Source organism: Hylobates moloch, unplaced genomic scaffold, assembly GCF_009828535.3.
Source record: "Hylobates moloch isolate HMO894 unplaced genomic scaffold, HMol_V3 SCAFFOLD_2, whole genome shotgun sequence".
NCBI classification, from domain to species: domain Eukaryota; kingdom Metazoa; phylum Chordata; class Mammalia; order Primates; family Hylobatidae; genus Hylobates; species Hylobates moloch.
This window is the reverse complement of record NW_026652277.1, coordinates 50,432,615-50,458,790: the sequence shown is the minus strand read 5'-3', so window position 1 is coordinate 50,458,790 and position 26,176 is coordinate 50,432,615. Positions and strand designations below refer to the sequence as shown.

Below are 26,176 nucleotides of genomic sequence, written 5' to 3'. Positions count from 1 at the left end.
AAAAAAAAGACTAAGGAAAGAAATTTAAGGTGATTTTGCCTATAATTGGGGCAAGTTTAAAAGAGAACTTGTGACATAAGGAGATAGATAGTTCAATAGTAAAAAGTAATTATTCTACAAATTGGCATATATTTTTATTCAATCTCAAGCATATTTAAATAAATATTCTCATCATAATTTAAAGCAGTCATTGTATTTACTCCAGAAATTCTTGAGTACCAAGAATATAGCCCTTTGCGAATTAAAGGCATAGGAAAGAGGGTTCATTAATGCATACAGTGATTATACCAAACATGTTGCTGAAAACTACTTCAAAAACTGAATAAATATTTTAAAAAATCTGTTAGAGGGTATCAGAGAGATAGTAACGCATTGAAGAATTGCATAGCCATCATACAGAAGAATAAGGAAACCCAAGAAGTGAGCCGGGACTTCGGAGCCGCTTTTCTACCGAAGAACTCTGCCAGTGTTCTAGGAGAAACAGCTGAGAGGCTCAGAAGCTCATCAGAGGTTTCAACAGACTCACAGGGCTATGATGACAAAAATTGGAATTCAGGGTCCACTGGGAAGTGGGTAGCAGCTGACAAATCCTCTGGCATTGTGTTGAAATCCTGAGGACCTATCCACTATGAGTGTAAGAATAAACTAAAAACAAATCAGCAGAGGTTGAAACTCAACTTCTTATCATTTCAAATGTTGATTTGTTTAAGAAGCTCTGGGATTGCTAGTGTACCTAGCCTACATAAATGCAAATATAAATTTTCCCTGACAGGGAGATAACATCTAGAGCTACAAATTATCTCTAGTTCTTCATAATCTTTAGCACTCAGTCAAAATTACCAAGAAACACAAGAAGACAAGACAATGTGACTGAAGACAAAAGTAAACAACTAGAGATAAAGAAATGTGTTCTCATCATTTAGCTTCTACTTATAAGTGAGAACATGTGGTATTTGGTTTTCTGTTCCTGTGTTAGTTTGCTAAGAATAATAGCCTCCTGCTCCATCCACGTCCTTGCAAAGGAGATGATCTCATTCTTTTTTATGGCTATACAGTATGATCAAGAAAAATAACTAATGGGTACTAGGCTTAACACCTGGGTGATGAAATACCCTGTAAAACAAACCCCCATGATGCAAATTTGTCTATGTAACAAACCTGTACATATACCCCTAAAAGTAAAATACAATTTAAAAAATAAAGAAATGGAGTTAATAGATCCAAACTTTAATATAACTGACAGGTTTTTTCTTCCTGACACCCAACCACTTCTGATACCAACTGAGTGTCCTACAATTCGATTCATTTCTGATGCTAAATAACCAACGTTTGCATCATGCTCCACAGGTGTAAGGGCTCAGTCCCACAGACTGCCCTCACCTCAGATGCCAGTCACAAGTGTCAGGTGCTAGGTTACCTGCACTTCTGTCAACTTGGTTACAAAGTTAGAGGATCTTCCAACATCCCCCTTCAAGTTCAATAATTTGCTAAATGGCTCACAGAACTCAAGAAAGAGTTTTATTTATTATTAGCAGTGTAGTACAAAGGATGCAACTCAAGAACAGCCAAATAGAAGAGACACATAGGGCACGATATAGAGGTAAGGGAGTGGGGTGGAGCTTCCAAGCCCTCCCTGAGCACACCACCCTTCCAGCACCTTGATATGTTCAACCCAGTTTTTCAAGCCTGTAATTTAGGAGTTTTTATGGAGGTTTCTTATGTAGGAATAATTTATTAAATTATTGGCCATTGTTGGTTAACTCAATCTCTAGCCTCTTTCCCCTCCCTGGAGGTTGGGGGATAGAACTGAAAGTTCCAGCCCCATAATCCTTCCTTGGTCTTTCTGGTGACCAGCCAACATCCTGAAGCTATCTGGGAGCACCAGCCACCAGTCAGCTCATGTCTCACAAAAGACACTCTCATCACTCCAGATATTCCAACAATTTTAGGAGCTGTGTGTCAAGACAATAACTATGCTTAATATGTTCAGAGAAATAAAAATAGGATTTTTAATTTGGGTAGAGAACCAGAAATTATAAAAGAGAACCAAAGGTAAATTATAAAATTGAAAAGTAAAATAGTTGAGATGTTAAATTACCTGTATGGGTTTAACAGTACACTAGATACAAAAGGAGAATTAATGAATTGGAAAATAAATCAAAAATTGCCCCAACTGAATGAAAAAGAAACAAGAAGATTGACGGAGGTGAAAAAAAGAGGGTAAGAAAGACACATAAGGGCTATAGTGAAAGGATAATGTGAATCTAAAAGAAAGAAGATAGAAATAATGGAAGGATAATGGCAGGGAATTTTTTCCAAACTGGTGAAAGATGTCAAATCAAAGTTCCAAGATGCCTTATCAACCCCAAGCAAGATAAATGGAAATAAAATACACTTGGGAAAACCATAATAAAAATACCAAAAAACAAAACAGAGAAAAATCTCGATAGCAGCTCCCCCAAAAATAAAATAGTACCTACAAAAAAAAAGAAAATGTCACTTTTCAACAGAAACATGGAAGTAAAAAAAAAAAGAGTATTATTTTTTCAAAATGCTGAAAAGAGAAAATAACTGCCAAACTATACCCAACACCGGTATCCTGTAAGAATGCTAATAAAATAAGAATATTTGCATACAAACAGAAAAACAAGAGAATTTGCCACTTCTAGACCCACACAAAAGGAAATACCAAAGAATGTCCCTCAAGCAAAAGAAAATAACCTCAGGTAAAATATTAAAGATACAAGAAATAAAGGAATTAAGAGAAAGAAATTGGGAAATAAATACTGATTGTATAAAACAATACAACTGATATTTTGTGTGGCTTAAAATTCAGAAAGAATTAAATATATAACAGTGACAGGTCCAGATGTGTATAAATGGAGTCAGTGTGTTCTAAGGTCTTGAATTTTCTTGGAACAGGTAAAAATACTCATTTATACTAAACTTTGATAAGACAAGAATGCAGACTTAATCTAGAATCAAAGGTAACCATAAAAGTGTAGGGACTAACTTGCAACTCCCACTGGAATGAACAGAACAGCATGTGAAGACTCACATCATGAACTTTTGCTCTAAGAACTACTGGAGGAACATACTGAGAAAACTGAAAGAATTCACAGACCCTTTGAAAGAAGCAGCTTGCTGCTGCAAACTCTGCGAGACAGCCAAAAAACTGAGTGTCCAAAGTGTGAGAGGGAGGATAGTCCACCTCTGAACACACATCCTCACTGGGGAACCTGAAAATCTAGATGATGGGAGAAGAACTTAACCCTACCTAGAGATGAAACAGATTGAGAGAGCTGAGAGAAATATACAAGTAGAAAAAGTAGCAGGAAGGGCCCCGTAGTCACTCTCGGTCGCCAGGAAGCCATTTCCGACTCTATCTCACAAGAGTCCTTGGAATGGGTTGGGGGGGGCGGGGTGGAGCTGCCAGTGAAATTTGAAAAGGACCACAGGGAGAAGGAAACTTCAAGCTGAACTTTCTAAAAATTTCGACTGAGCATAAATTTTCCTGGGCAGAATCGGGGGTTGGGGGAATGGGAAATGCAGATACAAGCACAGAAGCCACAGTATGCAGGGAGGGGTGGGGCCTGAAAGCTCTTCTTGCTTTCTCAGCAGGGAGGCTTGTAGTCTGGGGCAAGTTCTCAGCCCTGCTCACCCACTGCCTGTATATAAACTTGATGCTGTTGGTGGGGCATGTTGGGAAAGAGACTGGCCTTGCTGGCTGTGTGGGAGCTGGGTCAGGCCTATCACTGCCAGTCTTCCCTCACTTCCCTGGAAACCTGTATGATGCAGCAGAGGTGGCCACAATCCCCCTGGGAACATAACCCCATTGGCCTGAGAACCACAACCCCATCCCCCATAGTGGCTTCAGCAAGCCCTGCCAAAAAAGAGTCTGAGCTCAGACTTGCCTAACCCTGCCCCTACTCCATGATCTTTCTCTACCTACCCTGGTGGCCAAAGACAAAAGGACATAATCTCTTGGGAGTTCTGTGGCCCTGCCTATCACCTGAGAAACCCAAATACTTACCCAGGTGACCTTAGGAGTAAGCTTGTATCTCTCCTGTACTACTACTGCTGATGCTCTCTTGAAAGTGCCACCTGCTGGCTGGAGGCCAACCAACTCAAACCGTTAGAGCAACTCATAAGAGAAAAAGAACAACCCTGCTCCAAGAAAGGAGAAAACAACAGCTAACTCCATCATTTATAACATCCTGGCTAACCAGAGGTCCTGAGTCCATCCACACAACAACTCCACTGCTAGCACAACCAGCATTTCAGAGAACCAGAGCACTAAACAAAACTACAACCAAGTATCCTTACAGAGTCCACTTCACTCTTCTGCTACCTCACTAGAGCAGATACTGGTATCCACAGTTGAGAGACCTGAAGACAGATCACATAACAGGACTCTTTGTAGACACTCCCCAATATCAGCCCAGAGCCCAGTAGCTCTGCTGGGTGGCTAGATCCAGAAGAGAGATAACAATCACTGCAGTCCACCTCTCAGGAAGCTCCATCCCTAGGGGAAGGAGGAGAGCACCACATTACAGGATCACTCCATGGGACAAAACAACCCGAACAGGAGCCCTTGAGCTCCAGATATTTCCTCTGATATAGTCTAACCAAATGAGAAAGAACCAGAAAAACAATTCTGGCAATATGACAAAGCAAGGTTCTTTAACATCCCCAAAAGATCACACTAGCTCACCAGCAATGGATCCAAACCAAGAAAAAAAAATCTCTGAATTGCCAGAAAAAGAATTCAGAGGGTCGATTATTAAGCTACTCAGGGAGGCATCAGAGAAAGGTGAAAACCAACTTAAAGAAATTTAAAAAAATAATACAGCATATGGACATAAAAATCTCCAGAGAAATAGATAGCATAAATAAAAAGCAATCATAACTTCTGGAAGTGAAAGACACACTTAGAGAAATGCAAAATACACTGGAAAGTTTCAACAATATCATCAAAAAAGTAGAAGAACTTCAGAGCTCAAAGATAAGGCTTTCAAATTAACAAAATCAAACAAAAACAAAGAAAAAAGAATTTATTAAAAAAAGAAGAGGGGATCTGGCAAGATGGCCAAATAGGAAGAGCTCTGGTCCATAGCTCCAAGCGAGACCAACACAGAAGGCAGGTGATTTCTGCATTTCCAACTGAGGTACCCAGTTCATCTCATTTGGACTGGTTAGACAGTGGGTGCAGCCCACAGAGGGTGAACAGAAGGAGGTGGGACATCACCTCACCCCGGGAAGTGAAAGGGGCTGGGGAACTCCTTCCCCTAGCCAAGGGAAGCCATGAGGGGCTGTGCTGTGAGGGACAGAGCTATCTGGCCTACATACTATGTTTTTCTCAGTTTTTGCAACCTACACACCAGGAGATTACTTCCTGTACCTACACCACCAGTGGCCTGGGTTTCAAGCACAAAACTGGCCGGCCATTTGGGCAGACACCAAGCTAGCTGCAGGAGTTTTTTTCGTACCTCAGTGGCACCTGGAACCCCAGAAAGACAGAACGATTTACACCCCTGGAAAGGGGGCTGAAGCCAGGGAGCCAAGTGGTCTTGCTCAGCGAATCTCACCCCCACAAAGCCCAGCAAGCTAAGATCCACTGGCTTGAAATTCTTGCTGCCAGCACAGAAGTCTGAAGTTGAACTGGGATGCTGGAGCTTGGTGGGGCATGTGGGGAGGGGCGTCGACCATTACTGTGGCTTGAGTAGGCAGTTTTCCCCTCACAGCATAAATAAAGCTGCCTGGAAGGTCGGACAGTGCACAACTCACCACAGCACAACAAAGTCACTGTGGCCAGACTGCCTCTCTAGATTGCTCCACTCTGGGCAGGGCATCTCTGAAAGAAAGGCAGCAGCCCCCATCAGGGGCTTATAGATAAAACTACCATCTCCCTGGACAGAGCACCTGGTGGAAGGGTGGGCTGTGGGCGCAGCTTCAGCAGACTTAAATGTTCCTGCCTACTGGCTCTGAAGAGAGCAGTGGATATCCCAGCACAGTGCTGAAGCTCTGCTAAGGGACAGACTGCCACCTCAAGTGGGTCCTGGACCTCAAAAGTGCCTCCTGATTGGGAGAGACCTTCCAGCAGTAGTCGACAGATACTTCATACAGAAGAGCTCTGGATGGCATCTGGTAGGTGCCCCTCTGGGATGAAGCTTCCAGAGGAAGGAGCAGGCAGCAATCTTTGCTGTTCTGCAGCCTCTGCTGGTAATACCCAGGCAATCAGGGTCTGGAATTGACCTGCAGCAATCACTGGCAGACCTGCGAAAGAGAGGCCTGACTATTAGAAGGAAAACTAACAAATAGAAAGCAATAACATCAACATCAACAAAAAGGACACCCATGCAAAAACCACATCAAAAGGTAATCAGCATCAAAGATCAAAGGTAGATAAATCCACAAAGATGAGGAAAAACCAGCACAAAAATGCTGAAAATTCCAAAAACCAGAATGCCTCTTCTCCTCCAAAGGATCACAACTCCTTGCCAGCAAGGGAACAAAACTGGATGGGGAGTGAGTTTGATGAATTGAAAGAAGTAGACTTCAGAAGGTGGGTAATAACAAACTCCTCCAAGCTAAGGGAGCGTGTTCTAACCCAATGCAAGGAAGCTAAGAACCTTGAAAAAAGGTTTGATAAATGCTATCTAGAATAACTACTTTAGAGAAGAACATAAATAACCTGATGGAGCTGAAAAACACAGCACAAGAACTTCATGAAGCATACACAAGTATCAAAAGCTGAACTGATCAAGTGGCAGAAAGAATATCAGAGATTGAAGATTAACTTAATGAAATAAAGCATGAAGACAAGATTAGAGAAAAAAGAATAAAAAAGAACAATCAAAGCCTCCAATAAATATGGGACTATGTGAAAAGACCAAACCTACAATTGACTGGTATACCTGAAAGTGACGAGGAGAATGGAACCAAGTAGGAAAACACACTTCAGAATATTATCCGGGAGAACTTCCCCAACCTAGCAAGACAGGCCAACATTCAAATTCAGGAAATACAGAGAACACCACTAAGATTCTTCTCAAGAACAGCAACCCCAAGACATATAATTGTCAGATTCACCAAAGTCAAAACTAAGGAAAAAATGTTAAGGGCAGCCACAGAGAAAGTTAGGTTACCTACAAAGGGAAGCCCATCAGACTAACAGCAGATCTCTCTGCAGAAACTCGACAATCCAGAAGAGAGTGGGGCCAATATTAAACATTCTTAAAAAAAAACAACAACTTTCAACCTAGAATTTCATATCCAGCCAAACTAAGCTTCATAAGTGAAGGAGAAATAAAATCCTTTACAGACAAGCAAGTGCTGAGGCATTTTGTCACCACCAGACCTGCCTTACAAGAGCTCCTGAAGGAAGCATTAAATATGGAAAGGAAAAAATGGTACCAGCCCCTGCAAAAACATGCCAAATTGTAAATAACATCAATGCTATGAAGAAACTCCATCAATTAATGGGCAAAATAACCTGCTACCATCCTGATGACAGGATCAAATTCACATATAATAATATGAACCGTAAATGTAAATGGGCTAAATGCCCCCATTAATAGAAACAGACTGGCAAACTGGATAAAGAGTTAAGACCCATTGGTGTGCTGTATTCAAGAGACCCAACTCATGTGTGTTTCTTTACACACATAGGCCCAGAATAAGGGGATGGAAGAATATTTACCAAGCAAATGGAAAGCCAAAAAAAAGCAGGGGTTGCCATCCTAGTCTCTGATAAAAGAGACCTTAAGCCAACAAAGATCAAAAGAGACAAAGAAGGCCATTACATAATGGTAAAGGGATCAATGCAGCAAGAAGAGCTAACTATCCTAAATATATATGCACCCAATATAGGAGCACCCAGATTCATAAAGCAAGTTCTTAGAGACCTACAAAGAGACTTAGACTCCCATATATAGTAGTGGAAGACTTTAGACAGATTAATGAGACAGAAAATTAACAACGTTATTCAGGACTTGAAATCAGCTCTGGACCAAGCAGACCTAATAGATATCTACAGAACTCTCCAACACAAATCAACAGAATGTACATTATTCTCAGCACCACGTCGCACTTATTCTAAAGATGACCACATAATTGGAAGTAAAATGCTCCTCAGCAAATGAAAAAGAACAGAAATCATAACAAACAGTCTCTCAGACCACTGTGCAATCAAACTAGAACTCAGGACTAAGAAACTCACTCAAAATTGCACAACTACAAGGAAACTGAACAAACTGCTCTTAAGTGTCTACTGGGTAAATAAAGAAATGAAGGCAGAAATAAAGATGCTCTTTGAAACCAATGAGAACAAACATACAACTTACCAGAATCTCTGGGACACAGCTAAAGCAACGTGTAGAGGGAAATTTATAGCACTAAATGCCCACAGGAGAAAGTGGGAATGATCTAAAATCGACACCCTAACATCACAATGAAAAGAATTAGAGAAGCAAGAGCAAACAAATTCAAAAGCTAGCAGAAGACAAGAAATAACTAAGGTCAGAACAGAAATGAAGGAGATAGAGACAAGAAAGACCCTTCAATAAATCAATGAATCCAGGAGCTGATTTTTTGAAAAGACTAACAAAATAGATAGACTGCTAGCCAGACTAATAAAGAAGAAAAGAGAGAAGAATCCAATAGACACAATAAAAAATGATAAAGGGGATATCACCACTGATCACACAGAAATACAAACTACCATCAGAGAATACTATAAACACCTCTATGCAAATAAACTAGATAATCTAGAAGAAATGCATAAATTCCTGGACACATACACCCTCCAAAGACTAAACCAGGAAGAAGTCAAATCCCTGAACAGACCAATAACAAGTTCTAAAATTGAGGCAGTAATTAATAGCCTACCAATCAAAAAAAGCCCAGGACCAGACGGATTCACAGCCAAATTCTACCAGAGGTATAAAGAGGAGCTGGTATCATTCCTTCTGAAACTATTCCAAACAATAGAAAAAGAAGGAATCCTCCCTAACTCATTTTATGAAGCCAGCATCATCCTGATACCAAAACCTGGCAGACACAAAACAAAGAAAAGAAAATTTCAGGCCAATATCCCTGATGAACATCATTGTGAAAATCCTCAATAAAATACTGGCAAACCAAATCCAGCAGCACATCAAAAAGCTTAACTACTACGATCAAGTCAGCTTCATCCCTGGGATGCAAGGCTGGTACAATATATGCATATCAATAAATGTAATCCATCACATAAGCAGAACAAATGACAAAAAACCCATGATTATTTCAATAGATGCAGAAAAGGCCTTTGATAAAATTCAACACCTCTTCAGGATAAAAACACTCAATAAACTAGGTATCAATGGAACATATCTCAAAATAATTAGAGCTATTTATGACAAACCCATAGCCAATATCATAATGAATGGGCAAAAGCTGGAAGCATTCCCTTTGAAACTGGCACAAGACAAGGATGCCCTCTCTCACCACTTCTATTCAACATAGTACTGGAAGTCCTGGCAAGGGCAATCAGACAAGAGAAAGAAAGAAGTGGTATTCAAATAGAAAGAAAGGAAGTCAAATTGTCTCTGTTTGCAGGTGACATGATTGCATATTTAGAAAACCCCATTGTCTCAGCCCAAAAACTCCTTAAGCTGATAAGCAACTTTAGCAAAGTCTCAGGATACAAAATCAATGTGCAAAAATCACAAGCATTCTTATACACCAATAATAGACTATCAGAGAGCCAAATCATGAGTGAACTCCCATTCACAATTGCTACTAAGAGAATAAAATACCTTGGAATACAACTTACAAGGGATGTGAAGGACCTCTTCAAGGAGAACTACAAAGGACTTCTCAAAGAAATAAGAGAGGACACAAACAAATGGAAAAACATTCCATGTTCATAAATAGAAAGAATCAATATCATGAAAATGGCCATACTGCCCAAAGTAATTTATAGAGTCAAGCTATCCCCACCAAGCTACCACTGACTTTTTTCACAGCATTAGAAAAACTACCTTAAATTTCATATGGAACCAACAAAGAGCCTGTATAGCGAAGATAATCCTGAGCAAAAAGAACAAAGCTGGAACCATCACACTACCTGACTTCAAACTATACTACAAGGCTACAGTAACTAATACAGGATGATACTGGTACCAAAACAGATATATAGATCAATGAAATGAACAGAGGACTTAGAAATACCACCACACATCTACAACCATCTGATCTTTGACAAACCTGACACAAGCAATCAAGAAAGGCTTCCCTATTTAATAAATGGTGCTGGGAAAACTGGCTAGCCATATGCAGAAAACTGAAACTAGACCCCTTCCTTTCATTTTATACAAAAATTAACTCAAGGTGGATTAAAGACTTAAATGTAAGACCTACAACAATAAAAATCCTAGAAGAAAACCTAGGCAATACCATTCAGGACACAGGCATGGGCAAAGACTTCATGTCTAAAACACCAAAAGCAATGGCAACAAAAGCCAAAATTGACAAATGGGATCTAATTAAACTAAAGGGCTTCTTCACAGCAAAAGAAACTATCATCAGAGTATACAGGCAACATACAGTATGGGAGAAAAATTTCAAAATCTATCCATCTGACAAAGGGCTAACATCCAGAGTCTACAAGGAACTTAAACAAATTTACAAGAAAAAAGCTAACAACCCCATCAAAAATTGGGCAAAGGATATCAACAGACACTTCTCAAAAGAAGACATTTATCCAGCCAATAAACATATGAAAAAAAGCTCATCATTACTGGTCATTAGAGAAATGCAAATCAAAACTACAACGAGATACCATCTCACACCAGTTAAAATGGCGATCATTAATAAGTCAGGAAACAACAGATGCTGGGAGGAGGTGGAGAAATAGGAACACTTTTACACTGTTGGTGGGAGTGTAAATTAGTTTAACCATTGCAGAAGACAATGTGACAATTCCTCAAGGATCTAGAACCAGAAATACCATTTGACCCAGCAATCCCATTATTGGGTATATACCCAAAGGAGTATAAATCATTCTGCTATAAAGACACATGTACACGTATGTTTATTGCAGCACCATTTACAATAGCAAAGACTTGGAACCAACCCAAATGCCCATCAATGATAGACTAGATAAAGAAAATGTGGCACATATACACCATGGAAAACTATGCAGCCATAAAAAAATGATGAATTTATGTCCTTTGCAGGGACATGAAGCTGGAAACCATGATTCTCAGCAAACAGCAAACCAACACAGGAACAGAAAACCAAACACTGCATGTTCTCACTCATAAATGGGAGTTGAACAATGAGAACACGTTGACACAGGGAGGGGAACATTACACACTGGGGCTAGTCTGGGGGTGGGGGCAAGGGGAGAGAGAGCATTAGGAGAAATACCTAATGCATACGTGGCTTAAAACCTAGATAACGGGTTGGTGGGTGCAGCAAACCACCATGGCACATGTATACCTATGTAACAAACCTGCACATTCTGCACATGTATCCCAAACTTAAAGTATAACAATAAAAAAAAATTAAAGAAAATGAAAATACAAAAAAAAAAAGAACAGGCTGGGTGTGTTGGTTCATGCCTGTAATTCTAGCACTTTGGGAGGCTAAGGCAGAGGGATCACTTAAGGCTAGGAGTTCAAGACCAGCCTGGCCAACATAGAGAAACCCTGTCTCTACTAAAAATACAAAAAATTAGCTGGGCATTGTGGCACATGCCTATAATACCAGCTACTCAGGAGGCTGAGGACAAGAATTGCTTGTACCTAAGGGGCAGAGGTTGCAGAGAGCGGAGATCATGCCACTGCACTCCAGACTCAGTGACAGAGCAACCTCTGTCTCAAGGAAAACTACAAAACACTGTTGAAAGAAATCATAGATGACACGAATGGAAACACATCCCATGCTCATGAATGTGTAGAATCAATATTGTGAAAATGACCATACTACCAAAAGCAATCTACAGATTCAATGCAATTTCTGTCAAAATACCACAATCATTCCTCACAGAACTAGAAAAAACAATCCTAAAATTTATATGGAACCTAAAAAGAGCTTACATAGCCAAAGCAAGACTAAGTAAAAGGAACAAATCTGGAAGCATCACATTACCTGATTTTAAATTATACCGTAAGGCTAGAGTCACCAAAACAGCATGGTACTAGTATTAAAATAGTCACATAGACCAATGGCACAGAATAGAGAACCCAGAAATAAAGCCATATACTTACAGCCAACTGATCTTCGACAAAGCCAACAAAAACATTAAGTGAGGAAAGGATACCCTATTCAACAAAAGGTGCTGGGATAATTGGCAAGCCACATGTAGAAGTAAACTGGATCCTCATCTTTCACCTTATACAAAAATCAACTCAAGATGGATCAAGGACTTCAATCTAAGATCTGAAACGTAAAATTTCTAGAAGATAGCACTGGAAAAACCCTTCTAGACGTTGGCTCAGGCAGAGTTCATGACCAAGAACCCAAAAGCAAATGCAATAAAAACAAAGACAAATAGGTGAGACTATATTAAACTACAGAGATTTTGCTTTGCAAAAGGAACAGTCAGCAGAGTAAACAGACAACCCACAGAGTGGAAGAAAATCTCCACAATCTAAACATCTGTCAAAGAACTAATACCTGGAATCTACAACGAACTCAAACAAATTAGCAAGAAAAAAAAAAGCCCATCAAAAAGTCAGCTAAGGACATGAATAGATAATTCTCAAAAGAAGATGTACAAATGGCCAACAAACATATGAAAAAATGCTCAACACCACTAATAATCAGGGAAAGGCAAATCAAAACCGCAATATGATACCACCTTACTCCCACAAGAATGGCCACAATTAAAAAATCAAAACTAGTAGTGGCGTGGATGCAGTAAAGAGGGAACACTTCTACACTGCTGGAGGAGATGTAAACTAGTACAACCATTATGGAAAACAGTGTGGAGATCCCTTAAAGCACTAAAAGTAGACCTACCATTGATCCAGCAATCCCACTACTAGGTATCTACATAGAGGAACCGAAGTCATTACATGAAAAAGATACATGCACACACATGTTTATAGCAACACAACTCGAAATTGCAAAACTGTGGAACCAACCAAATGCCCATCAATCAATGAATGGATAAAGAAACTGTGGTATAGATAGATAGATAAATAGATAGAGATCGATACAGACAGATGGAGTATACATATATATATATATATATATATACACACATATGATGGAATATATATATATATATGATGGAATACTACTCAGCCATAAAAAGGAATGAATTAATGGCATTTGCAGCAACCTGGATGGGCTTGGAGACTATTATTCTAAGTGAAGTCACTCAGGAGTGGAAAACCAAACATCATATATTCTTACTCATAAGTGGGAGCTAAGCTATGATGATACAGAGGCATAAGGATGATACAATGGACTTTGGGGATACTGGGGGAAAGGGTGAGAAGGGGGTGAGGAATAAAAGACTACAAATTGGGTTCAGTGTATACTACTCATGTGATAGGTGCACCAAAATCTCACAAATCACCATGAAAGAACTTACTCATGTAACCAAACACCATCTGTTCCCCAAAAACTCATGGAGATAAAAAAAATTTAAAAAAAAAACAGTGTGGCTACATTAATATCAGATAAAGTAGATTTTAAGACAAAAAACTTAGACAAAAGGCAGGAAACAAAATCATAATGATAAAAGTTTTAATTACCTAGGAGTTGTAACAGTTCTAAATTTCTGTTCCCAATTATATGGCCTTAACGTATCAGAACAAAATTTGACAGAGCTAAACATAGAAATAAACAAATCCACAAACAATGAGAAAGTTTAACATGCTTTCTTAGTAACTAATAGAACAATCAGACAAAAAAAAAAAAAGTAAAGATACAGAAGCTTTGAGCACATGGTTACCAAACTTGAACAAAGACTCCAGCGGAAGAAAAAAAAAAAAAAACTCTTAGATTTCAGAAGTCAGTTCAGTAAGGTTTCAGAATCCAAAACCAATGTACAAAAATCAGTAATCAGTAGTGTTTCTATACACCAATAATGGTCTCACTGAGAGGGAAGTCAGGCAATCACAGTTATAGTAGCTACAAAAAAATAACACCTAGGAATATATTTAACCAAGGAGGTGAAACATTTCTACATGAAAAACTACAAAACACTGATGAAAGCAATCATAGATGACACAAACAAATGGAAAATCATTCCATGCTCATGGATTGCAAGAATTAATAGTGTTTAAAATGACCATATTGCCCAAAGAAATCTATAGATTCAATGCAATCCCTATCAAAATACCAATATCATTCTTCACAGAATTAGAAAAATGATCCTAAAATTTATGAGGGACCAAAAAGAGCCTGAATAGCCAAAGCAATCCTGAGCTTAAAGAACAAAGCTGGAGGCATCACAGTACCTGACTTCAAAATATATTACAAGGCTATAGTAAGCAATACAGTACGGTATTGATATAAAAATGGACACATAGACCCATAGAACAGAATACAGAACCCAGAAATAAAGCCACATGCTTACAGCCAGCTGATCTTTGACAAAGCCAACAAAGACTTCCAATGGGGAAAGAATATGCTGTTCAATAAATAGTCCTGGGAAAATTAGGTAGCCACATGCAGAAGAATGAAACTAGACCCCTCTGTCTCACCATATACAAAAATCAACTCAAAATGGATTAAAGACTTAAATGCATGACGTGAAACTACAAAAATACTGAAAGAAAACCTAGGGAAAACACTCTCGGACATTGGTCTGGTCAAAGAATTTGTGACTAAGGCCTCAAAAGCACATGCAACAGAAACAAAAATAGAAAAAATGGAACTTAATGAAACTAAGAAGCATCTGCACAGCAAAGAAATAATCAACAGAGTGAAGAGACAATCTAGTGAATGGGAGAAACTATGTGCAAGCTATTCATCTGACTAATATCCAGAATATACAAGGAACTCAACTCAATAGGAAAAAAAAAAAAACACAAATAATCCCATTAAAAGTGAGCAAAGACATGAACAGACATTTCTCAAAAGAAGATATACTAATGGCCACTAATCTTAACTGAAATAAGCTAGGCACAGAAAGACAAATATCACATGTTCTCACTTATATGTGGGAGCTAAAAAAAATTTGATCACATGGAGGTAGAGAATAGAAAGATAGATAACAGAGACCAGGAAGGATAAGGTGGGGGGTAGGGAGGGGGATGAAGAGAAGTGGCTTAAAGTGTACAAACATACAGTAAAATAGAAGAATAAATTCAATGTTTGATAGTAGACTAGAGTGACTATACTTAACAAAAATATATTGTACTGGAGTGCTGAATACCCTAAATACCCTGACTTGATCACTATGCATTATATACAAGTAATAAATTCTCATATGTACCCCATATATTTGTACAATTTTTTTTAAGTACCATATCTGGCATAGCAGCTGCAAAGGAAATACTACTGGGTTAAGTGTGTGGTGGTTTGTCTATTGCTATCCACTAAGATCCATTTGGTTTTGGTAAGGGTCAAACCAGTGAATTAAATAAGATATGATGGGGCTGGCTGGGCGTGGTGGCTCACACCTGTAATCCCAGCACTTTAGGAAGCCAAGGCAGGTGGATCACTTGAGGACAAGAGTTTGAGACCAGCTTGGCCAACATAGCAAAACCCCTTATCTACTAAAAACACAAAAAATTAGTCAGGGTTAGTGGCACACGCCTGTAATTCCAGCTACTCGGGAGGCTGAGGCAGGAGAATCACTTGAACCCAGGTGGCAGAGTTTGCAGTGAGCCAAGATCATGCCACTGCACTCCGGCCTAGGCAAAAGACTGAGACTCTGTCTCAAAAAAAAAAAAAAATGGTGCGATGGGGCTACCACTCCTTTATTCTTTAGGTTTTTAAGAGTGGTATTAATTTCTTCCCCGATGGTCAAGATGTGAGATTCTTTTTTATTTATTAGCTTAGCCAGGGAGAAAAGGGATAGTTTCAGAAGTTTCCACTAGGCCTTTTGCACTGTTACTGCCCTTGCTCTACTGGCAAAGGGACTCTTATGGTGGTTCTGCAAAATTTAATGGAATACACACTGTGTCTATTGCAAAACTGTTCCCAGCCCTGAATCAGACCTTAGAATCAGACTTCTAATGTGGCAGACCTAAGAATATAGGAACAAGATGCACATATTTTACGAAGGTTCACTGGTATTGATGGCAAAAGACATCAATTCATCATTTAGGGTCATTGCACTATATCAGCTGTTGATTTCATGTGTATATAATAACATGCTAGAGTCCAGCACTCAAATTCCACAAGCTCTTATCCCTAAGCCAACTCCTTAGCTGACAGCTGCTTCCCTGTGAAGTGGTATCTGACAAGACACCACAATGAGATTAAAATCACATGAAGATATCAATACATACACACTAGAATGGAAAAAATTTAAGACTGACCATACCAAGTGTTGGAGAAAATTAGGAGCAACTGGAACTCCCATATACTGCTCATGGGAATATTCAATGGCATAACCATTGAATATTCCCATGTTTGGAAAACAGTTTGTCACTTTCTCAAACATACACCTAAAATACAACCCAGCCATTCTACTCCTAGGAATTTCCTGAAGGGAAATTAAGGCATGGGCAAAGACTTCATGACTAAAACACCAAAAGCAATGGCAACAAAAGCCAAAATTGACAAATGGGATCTCATTAAACTAAAGAGCTTCTGCACAATAAAAGGAACTATTACCAGCTTGTACAGGCAACCTACAGAAGGGAGAAAAATTTTGCAATCTATCCATCTGACAAAGGGCTAATATCCAGAATCTACAAGGAACTTAAACAAATTTACAAGAAAAAAGCAAACACCACCATCAAAAAGTGGGCGAAGGATATGAACAGACACTTCTCAGAAGAAGACATTTATGTGGCCAACAAACATATGAAAAAAAGTTCATCATCACTGGTCATTAGATAATGCAAATCAAAACTATAATGAAATACCATTCCATGCCAGTTAGAATGGGGATCATTAAAAAGTCAGGAAACAACAGATGCTGGAGAGGATGTGGAGAAATAGAACACTTCTACACTATCGGTGGGAGTGTAAATTAGTTCAACCATTATGGAAGACAGTGTGGCAATTCCTCAAGGATCTAGAACTAGAAATACCATTTGACCCAAAAATCCCGTTACTGGGTATATACCCAAAGGAGTATAAATCATTCTACTATAAAGACATATGCACACGTATATTTATTGTAGCACTATTCACAATAGCAAAGACTTGGAACCAAGCCAAGTGTCCATCAATGATAGACTGGATAAAGAAAATGTGGCACATCTACACCATGGAATACTATCCAGCCATAAAAAAGGATGAGTTCATGTCCTTTGCAGGGACATGGATGAAGCTGGAAACCATCATTCTCAGCAAACTATCACAAGATCAGAAAACCAAACACCGCATGTTCTCACTCATATGTGGGAGTTGAACAATGAGAACACATGGAAACAGGGAGGGGAACATCACACACCGGGGCCTATCGAGGGGTGGAGGGCTAGGAGAGGGATAGCATTAGGAGGAATACCTAATGTAGATGACAGGTTTTGGGTGCAGCAAACCACCATGGCATGTGGATACCTATGTAACAAACCTGCATGTTCTGCACATGTATCCCAGAACTTAATGTATAAATAAATAAATAAATAAAAATAGAAGGGACAATAAATACCCCGCACATAGTCTTAAAATTTAGTCATAGAATCACTGATCACCAGACAAATGCAAATCAAAACTACAAGGAGATATCATCTCAGCCCAGTTAAAATGTCTTTTATCCAAAAGATAGGGACCAATGAACACAAACAAGGTTGTGGAAAAAAAGGGAATCCTCTCACCCTGCTGGTGGGAAAGTAAGTTCAGCCACCCTGGAGAACAGTATGGAGGTTCCTCAAACAACTAAAAATAGAACTACCGTATTTTCCAGCAATCCCACTGCTAGGTATATACCGAAAAGAAAGGGCATCAGTATATCAAAGAGGTATCTGTATTCCCACGTTTACTGCAGCACTATTCACAATAGCCAAGACTTGGAAGCAACCTAGTGTCCATCAGCAAACAAATGGGTAAAGAAAATGTAATGTAGTATATATAGAGAGGAGTACTATTCAGCCTTAAAAAAGAATGAGATCCTATCATTTGCAACAACATGGATGGAACTGGAGGACATGTGTTAAGTGAAATAAGCCAGACTTCACATGTTCTTATTCCTATGTGTAAGCTAAAAATTAAAACAGTTGAATTCATGGAGATAAAGAGTAGAAGAATGGTTTATCAGAGGCTGGGAAAGGTGGTGGGTGGCAGATGGGGAGAGAAGTGGGGATGATTAATTGGGACAAAAATATAGTTAGATAGAATGAATAAGATCTAGTATTTGATAGCACAAAAGGGTGAGCACAGTCAACAGTAATTTATTGTACATTTTAAAATAACGAAGAGTATAATTGGAATGTTTGTAACACAAAGAAATGATAAATAGTTGAGGTGATGGATACCCCATTTACCCTGATGTGATTACATACTGTATGCCTGTATCAAAATATCTCACATACCCCATAAATATATACACCTACTTATACCCACAAAAATTAAAATTTAAAAAAGAAGTGCATCCCAGAGAGGTCAGGTAAGCGGGGAGTCACCAGTAAGTGCCATGGTTCTAGACAGACACTGTCATAAAAAGTTCACCTAGCCGGGCGCAGTGGCTGATGCCTGTAATCTGAGGACTTTGGGAGGCCAAGGTGGGCGGATCACAAGGTCAAGAGATGGAAACCATCCTGGCCAACATGATGAAACCCCAACTCTACTAAAAATACAAAAATTAGTTGGGCGTGGTGGCGTGCACCTATAGTTCCAACTACTCAAGAGGCTGAGGCAGGAGAATTGCTTGAAACCGGGAGGTGGAGGTTGCAGTGAGCCAAGATCACACCACTGCACTCCAGGCTGGTGACAGAGCAAGACTCTGTCTCAAGGAAAAAAAAAAAAAAAGTTCACCTGTGGCAAACGCATTAGGTATCTAAAGTCCTCAGTCCCAATGACTGGACAGAAGACTATGTAGACATTAAATTTCAAGTATTGTCCATAAAGATTGAGACCATGGACTTTGCTATTTTCTTACACTCTGCCTTGTGAGGGAGAGGAATGTCTCCAAACTACATATTTTATTCAGCAAATACCAGTGAAATATCACTAATTTCTCCACTGAGATCTCATTTCTGGTTTTTTTTTATTATTATACTTTAAGTTTTAGGGTACATGTGCACAACGTGCAGGTTTGTTACATATGTATATGTGCGCCATGTTGGTGTGCTGCACCCATTAACTTGTCATTTATATTAAGTATATCTCCTAATGCTATCCCTCCCCACTACCCCCATCCCACAACAGTCCCCAGTGTGTGATGTTCCTCTTCCTGTGTCCATGTGTTCTCATTGTTCAATTCCCACCTATGAGTGAGAACATGCGGTGTTTGGTTTTTTGTCCTTGTGATAGTTTGCTGAGAATGATGGTTGAGATCTCATTTCTAACATCCTCTGGGCTATTAATTTTGTCAGTGAAACTCTGTTTTTAACATTCATTATGCTAATTAAAGCTCTGGTGTTGATCAAAGAAAAAGATACAGAAGTACGTCTAATAGTACATCTGTATAGTGCTGGAACTGGGCTTCTTGATTAGCGCACTAGCTGACCCCACTTCAGATGTGGATTTCTGATTAGAGTAACTGATAATACTTAAGGTGCAACCTAAATTTACTAATGCAAACATACAGTCAACCCTGTCTTAAAGTACAAATATCATAATTCAAATCCAATAGACAACAGGATATGTGAATCTGGTGCTCAGGGGAAAAAATCAGAATTGGAAATCTTTTTAGGAGTTTTATGGTTGGCATATTTATTTCCACCCTTTTTCTTTTATAATTTTCCTCTTCATCCTTATTTTGTGAACTATTTCATATGTATTTTTATTCTTCCCTATAAGTCACTTTAAATTATTGTTGGACAGTGGAAGTTTTAAAAAAAATCAGTAAATAAGACTTACCCCTCCATAGCATTTGTTTTAAATTTCTACTAAGAACTATTTTTTCTGCAACTAACTTTTACATTTTTAGTTTTTATAAGTACATAATAGATGTCGTGGTGACAGCTAATAGGACAGTATAAGGTTCTATCAACTTTACAAAACAATTGATATTAATGATTTTTTGACTGCTTGCTAATAAGTTCTTATATATAAAACCTGTGTGTGTAGAGAAATTGATCTTAAGAGTTGGACTTGCTGTCAGTGTAACCTGATACCAGTATATAGATATGTCTACCTTAAAATTTTTGGTGGTTACTATTATCAACCCCCAAAAAATACCAGTAAAATATCACTAATTTTATGACCGAAGCCAGTTTGTTTTTGCACAACTAGTGTTGATCAAAGAAAAAGATACAGCCAACTGTATCTTTTTCTTTGTATATACAGTTGGCTCACACTTATGCAAAAACAAACTGGCTTAGATCAGATCACAGCTTACAACTGACATTACATAAAATGCAAAAAGCCAAAACTAAACTCCAGACACCCTGGCCCCAGCATTGTATTCCTTCTGGGGTTTTTCCTTAATTAATTAATTTAATTTTCTAATTAATTTACCCTGTCATCTCTGAAAGAAAAAATTGTTCATGACACTTGGTAAAGAACAGTAAGGCAGACTTCATTCAGGACCATCATGATAGATATAGGGACCACTGCAATGGGGTTTTGCAGTGGAGGGCAGAAACTGGGCCCAACTCCAAAGACAATAGAGAAAACTGGGGACAGGGAGGAAGGAAGGAAGGAAGGAAGGAAGGAAGGAAGGAAGGAAGGAAGGAAGGAAGGGAGGGAGGGAGGGAGGGAGGGAAGGAGGAAGGGGGAGGTGAGGGGAGGGGAGAGGAGGGAAGGGAAATAGAGGGGGGAATAGTGGCAGAAAGGAAGAAAAGAAAGAGAAAGAAATACACATTATTATACACATTAAATACACATTATAATCTTCCAATGAAAGACTACTATAAAACACAGATCTATAAATTCTGCTTCTGCATTTTCTATATAACTGTTTTTTAGCTGTAGTGAAAGTAAAGAGTGAGAGAGTCAGAGCTCTTCCTTCTTCTCCCCAATCCCCAATTTGCTGGTATTGCCTGACACTAGGCAAACCCAGCCTGCAGCTCACACAAGAGGCTGGGAGCCATAGCCTGCAACAGGGTTCAAAACAGGGAAAGTACAAGAAATAGATCTGAGGGCAAGCAGTTCCAGATATGCTAGAGGAGAAGACAAATATTAATCAAAACCTTGCAAATATATTATTACAGTTTGTTCTAAGTTCTGGGAAGAAGAAAATGTATTTACAGACACTGTAATAGGAGGCCCCATACAGTCTCGAGAGTCAGAGAAGTCTTCCTTAAGGGAGAGATGATTCAATGGCTCCTGAAGTATGAAGCATATATTGACTAGGTGATGAGGTGGGGGCTTATTAGAGATGGAGAGCAATGCACATGCAAAGACAGCAAGAGGATCATGGAGTTTTCAAATAACTTAGAAAGTCAGTACAGCCAGAATGCAGAGTACGCTGTGGATAGTGATGCAAGACGCAACCAGAGATGTGGACACGGACAGCCTTGCAGCCCATGGGTTAAGGGTTTATTCTATATGCAACAGAAAGTCACTTACGAGTTTTAAGCAGGGCAGGAAAGACATCATCAATGTCTTGAGAACACTCCCAATGCTGCAGAACAGTTTGAACTGGGGCACATGTGGGTCTGGAAAGGCAAATGCAGCTGTCCTGGTGAGAAATAGAGTGGCTTGATCTGGAGTGGGTAATGATGATGGAAAGAAGTTGACTTACTCTGGGTGATGAAGAACTGTGAAACCAATGTGTTGTTAACTGGGTCATTTACATGGAGAAGTTGCCTCGAATGGGAGCAGATCTAAACAGAAGAGGAAGACTGTGTGTCAGGGATCAGGGATGAATGTGAAGATCTGACCAGGAGGTCAGAGAAAAACAGTGGATGACAGTGACAAGAAGGTTGAAGGTCCGCAGAGGGGGTAGCTGTGGAAGAATGAACCAATGGGGACAAAGTGCAGTAAGGTAGGCACGTAGAGGTGGCTTAAATACCAGATGAACAAATGAGACAGGAGTGGGAGGTGAGGTGGAATTCAGTGACCTCAAAGGTCATAATGTAACTCTGGCTACAGTGGATACTGTGATGTACCACCTCAGTAAGCCTTCAGGATTGAGGAGTTTATTCCCCCAACTGGTGGGAGTGCTGCTGACATTCTGTCCTCAGCTGCCAGCCCTCTTCCGGAACCGCCTTGGATATAGAGAGCCTTCTGCTCCCAAGGTCACACTGGCTTACTGGGGAAGCCCACAGCCACTGACTGGTTGATGCAGGAATATAAAGGCCTCTATCTCTAGCCCCGACTCAGAACAACTCTGAAGGGCCATACCAGCTTCAGACTCCCATGCGGCTAGCCGAGGCCTTTGTTAAGATGACATCACAGCCCAAAAACTCCCTTCATCTGATCTGCTTTGTCCCTTTCTCGGGTGATATTCTCAAGAACAGTCCCTAGTGCTAGCAGTTCCTGCATGCTAATCTCAGAGGCTGCTTCCAAGGGAACTCAATCTGTGACACTAACATGTAATTCTTTCGGAATAGACTGAGACCCCAGAAGTCTCCCTGAGACCCAATGTGTTCACCACCTTTGGACTTTGTTCAAGGTTCCAGATAGAAACTAACAATAATCACAAATATTTACCTAGTAATTACATGTGCCAAACAATGTACACAATGTTAACTAATTTAATCTTTACAACTTTATTTCACAGATGAGTAAACTGAGGCACAGAGAGATTAAGAAACTTGATCAAGATCACACAACTAGAATACAGTGGTATCAGCATACAAACCCAGGCAGTTTCTGGTACAGGCAGCCCTTCTCCTAATCTCTTCTCTACACTACCCCTTGTGCAGTTGAGCTTGGTGAATGGTTGCTTTCCCATGTTGATAAATGTCCAGTCCCAGTTAGACACCCATGTTCTCTTTGTGAAACCAGATTATTGGGAGCAAATTATAACACATTTCCTATGAATAGATCCCTCTTTCTTATTGTGTTCAATTTATGCTACCAACACTACTTTGCACTAATTAGAAGCACTGACTAGAAGCTGGTGAAACAGACAGGCCTAGAACAAAACATCTGTTGACCCTAAAGAAAGGGTAGTATCCATGGAGATCATCAAGAAGCAAATTTGCAGAAACATTAAAACTATTCTTGTGCTTGCTATGGCGGCACATATACTAACATTGGAATGACACAAAGATTAGCATGGCACCTGCGCAAGGAAGACTCTGTTAAAAAAAAAAAAACCTTCTGATTGCAATAAGTAACAGGTAAAAGTGCAACATTTGTCAAACTCATGGCTAGAAGATATGGGTCACAGATAATATATTCTTAAGGCCAAGCAATCATGCAATTACCATGAGTTGTCTATTTCTTAAATTTCCTTCCTAGAAAGATACAAATTTGACAGAGTTCAATAAAAAAGAAAGTAGTATGTCAAAAACAAAATAGTAAAGCAAACCTACTAGGAAACTCTAATTGGCTTCATCTTTCAGGGTCAGCTTCTTTTGTGGCCAGGACAGGGTCCTAAACACATTCTTGATTGTGTTTCTTATTCATTTAATTAAATAACAAATAAGTTCTCTTTTACACGTTTTCTTTTTCAGCCTCTATAGTGTGAAAGAAACATGAAGCTGTCAAACAGAATAAACTGAGACAGGCTAAACTAATTTGCCACTGATGATAGTCATTATATACAATCTGAATGCTGTTCCACCTCACTGGGATGTAAATAATCTGTAAAAAAGCCCCATATTCTAAAATCTGCATATGAAATCAGGGAACATGAGGAAGAAATGAGAATAGTTAGTTAAATCAACAGAAATATCCTCATTCCTGACACGAAAATAGAAGAGTTTAATTTCTTTAAGAAGTGATTAGGTTCTCTAAGCCCTTCTCTCTCTCATTCAAAGGCCACCCCATGCAAACAATTATTGTTAGTCCATTCCTTCCTCAATATTTAGGAATATTGCTCAGTGTTGTTAGAAAATTTGGTCTTTTCAGACTCTAGCCAAGGTGGTCAAATAGGAACAGCTCCAGTCTACAGCTCCCAGCATGAGTGACACAGAAGATGGGTGATTTCTGCATTTCCAACTGAGGTACCGGGTTCATCTCACTGAGGATTGTCAGACAGTGGGTGCATACAGTGGGTGCAGTGCACCGAGCATGAGCCAAAGCAGGGCGAGGCATCGCCTCACCCAGGAAGTGCAAGGGGTCAGGGAATTCCCTTTCCTAGCCAAGGAAAGGGGTGACAGACAGCACCTGGAAAATCAGGTCACTCCCACCCTAACACTGCACTTTTCTGATGGTCTTAGCAAATGGCACACCAGGAGATTATATCCTGTGCCTGGCTCAGAGGGTCCTACGCCCACAGAGCCTCACCGATTGCTAGCACAGCAGTCTGAGACCAAACTGCAAGGCTGGGGGAGGGGCGCCCACCATTGCTGAGGCTTAAGTAAGTAAACAAAGCAGCCCAGGAAGCTCAAACTGGGTGGAGCTCACCACAGCTCAAGGAGGCCTCCCTGCCTCGGTAGACCCCACCTCTGGGGGCAGGGCATAGCCAAACAAAAGGCAGCAGAAACCTTTGCAGACTTAAATGTCCCTGTCTGACAGCTTGGAAGAGAGTAGTGGTTCTCCCAGCACGCAGCTGGAGATCTGAGAACAGACAGACTGCCTCCTCAAGTGGGTCACTGACCCCCGAGTAGGCTAACTGGGAGGCACCCCCCAGTAGGGGCAGACTGACACCTCACATGGCTGGGTACTCCTCTGAGACAAAACTTCCAGAAGAATGATCAGGCAGCAACATTTGCTGTTCACCAATATTCGCTGTTCTGCAGCCTCCACAGCTGATACCCAGGCAAACAGGGTCTGGAGTGGACCTCCAGCAAACTCCAACAGACCTGCAGCTGAGGGTCCCGAATGTTAGAAGGAAAACTAACAAACAGAAAGGATATCCACACGAAAACCCCATCTGTACGTCACCATCGTCAAACACCAAAGGTAGATAAAAGCACAAAGATGGGGAAAAAACAGAGCAGAAAAACTGAAAATTCTAAATATCAGAGCGCCTCTTCTCCTCCAAAGGAACACAGCTCCTCACCACCAACAGAACAAAACTGGATGGAGAATGACTTTGACGAGACGAGAGAAGGCTTCAGACGATCAAACTTCTCCCAGCTAAAGGAGGAAGTTCAAACCCATGGCAAAGAAGTTAAAAACCTTGAAAAAAGATTAGACAAATGGCTAACTAGAACAACCAATGCAGAGAAGTCCTGAAAGGACCTGATGGAGCTGAAAACCATGGCACAAGAACTATGTGACGAATGCACAAGCCCAGGAGCTGATTCAATCAACTGGAAGAAAGGGTATCAGTGATGGAAGATCAAATGAATGAAATGAAGTGAGAAGAGAAGTTTAGAGAAAAAAGAACAAAAAGAAACGAACAAAGCCTCCAAGAAATATGGGACTATGTGAAAAGACCAAACCTACATCTGATTGGTGTGACTGAAAGTGACAGGGATAATGGAACCAAGTTGGAAAACACTCTGCAGGATATTATCCAGGAGAACTTCCCCAATCTAGCAAGGCAGGCCAACATTCAAATTCAGGAAATATAGAGAATGCCACAAAGATACTCCTCGAGAAGACCAACTCCAAGACACATAATTGTCAGATTCCCAAAGTTGAAAAGAAGGAAAAAATGTTAAGGGCAGACAGAGAGAAAGGTCGGGTTATCCACAAAGAGAAGCCCATCCAACTAACAGCTGATCTCTCGGCAGAAACTCTACAAGCCAGAAGAGAGTGGGGACCAATATTCAACATTCTTAAAGAAAAGAATTTTCAACCCAGAATTTTATATCCAGCCGAACTAAGCTTCATAAGTGAAGACGAAATAAAATCCTTTACAGACAAGCAAATGCTGAGAGATTTT

The 26,176-nt window shown here is 39.9% G+C and overlaps 1 non-coding gene across 1 annotated transcript; it reads left to right on the top strand.

The window, feature by feature from the left end:
* Positions 1 to 23,399: 23,399 nt before the first annotated feature.
* Positions 23,400 to 23,503, top strand: LOC116477396 (U6 spliceosomal RNA). Its single transcript, XR_004250443.1, has one exon. It is a non-coding gene; the product is annotated as a U6 spliceosomal RNA (small nuclear RNA).
* The last annotated feature ends 2,673 nt before the right edge of the window (positions 23,504 to 26,176 follow it).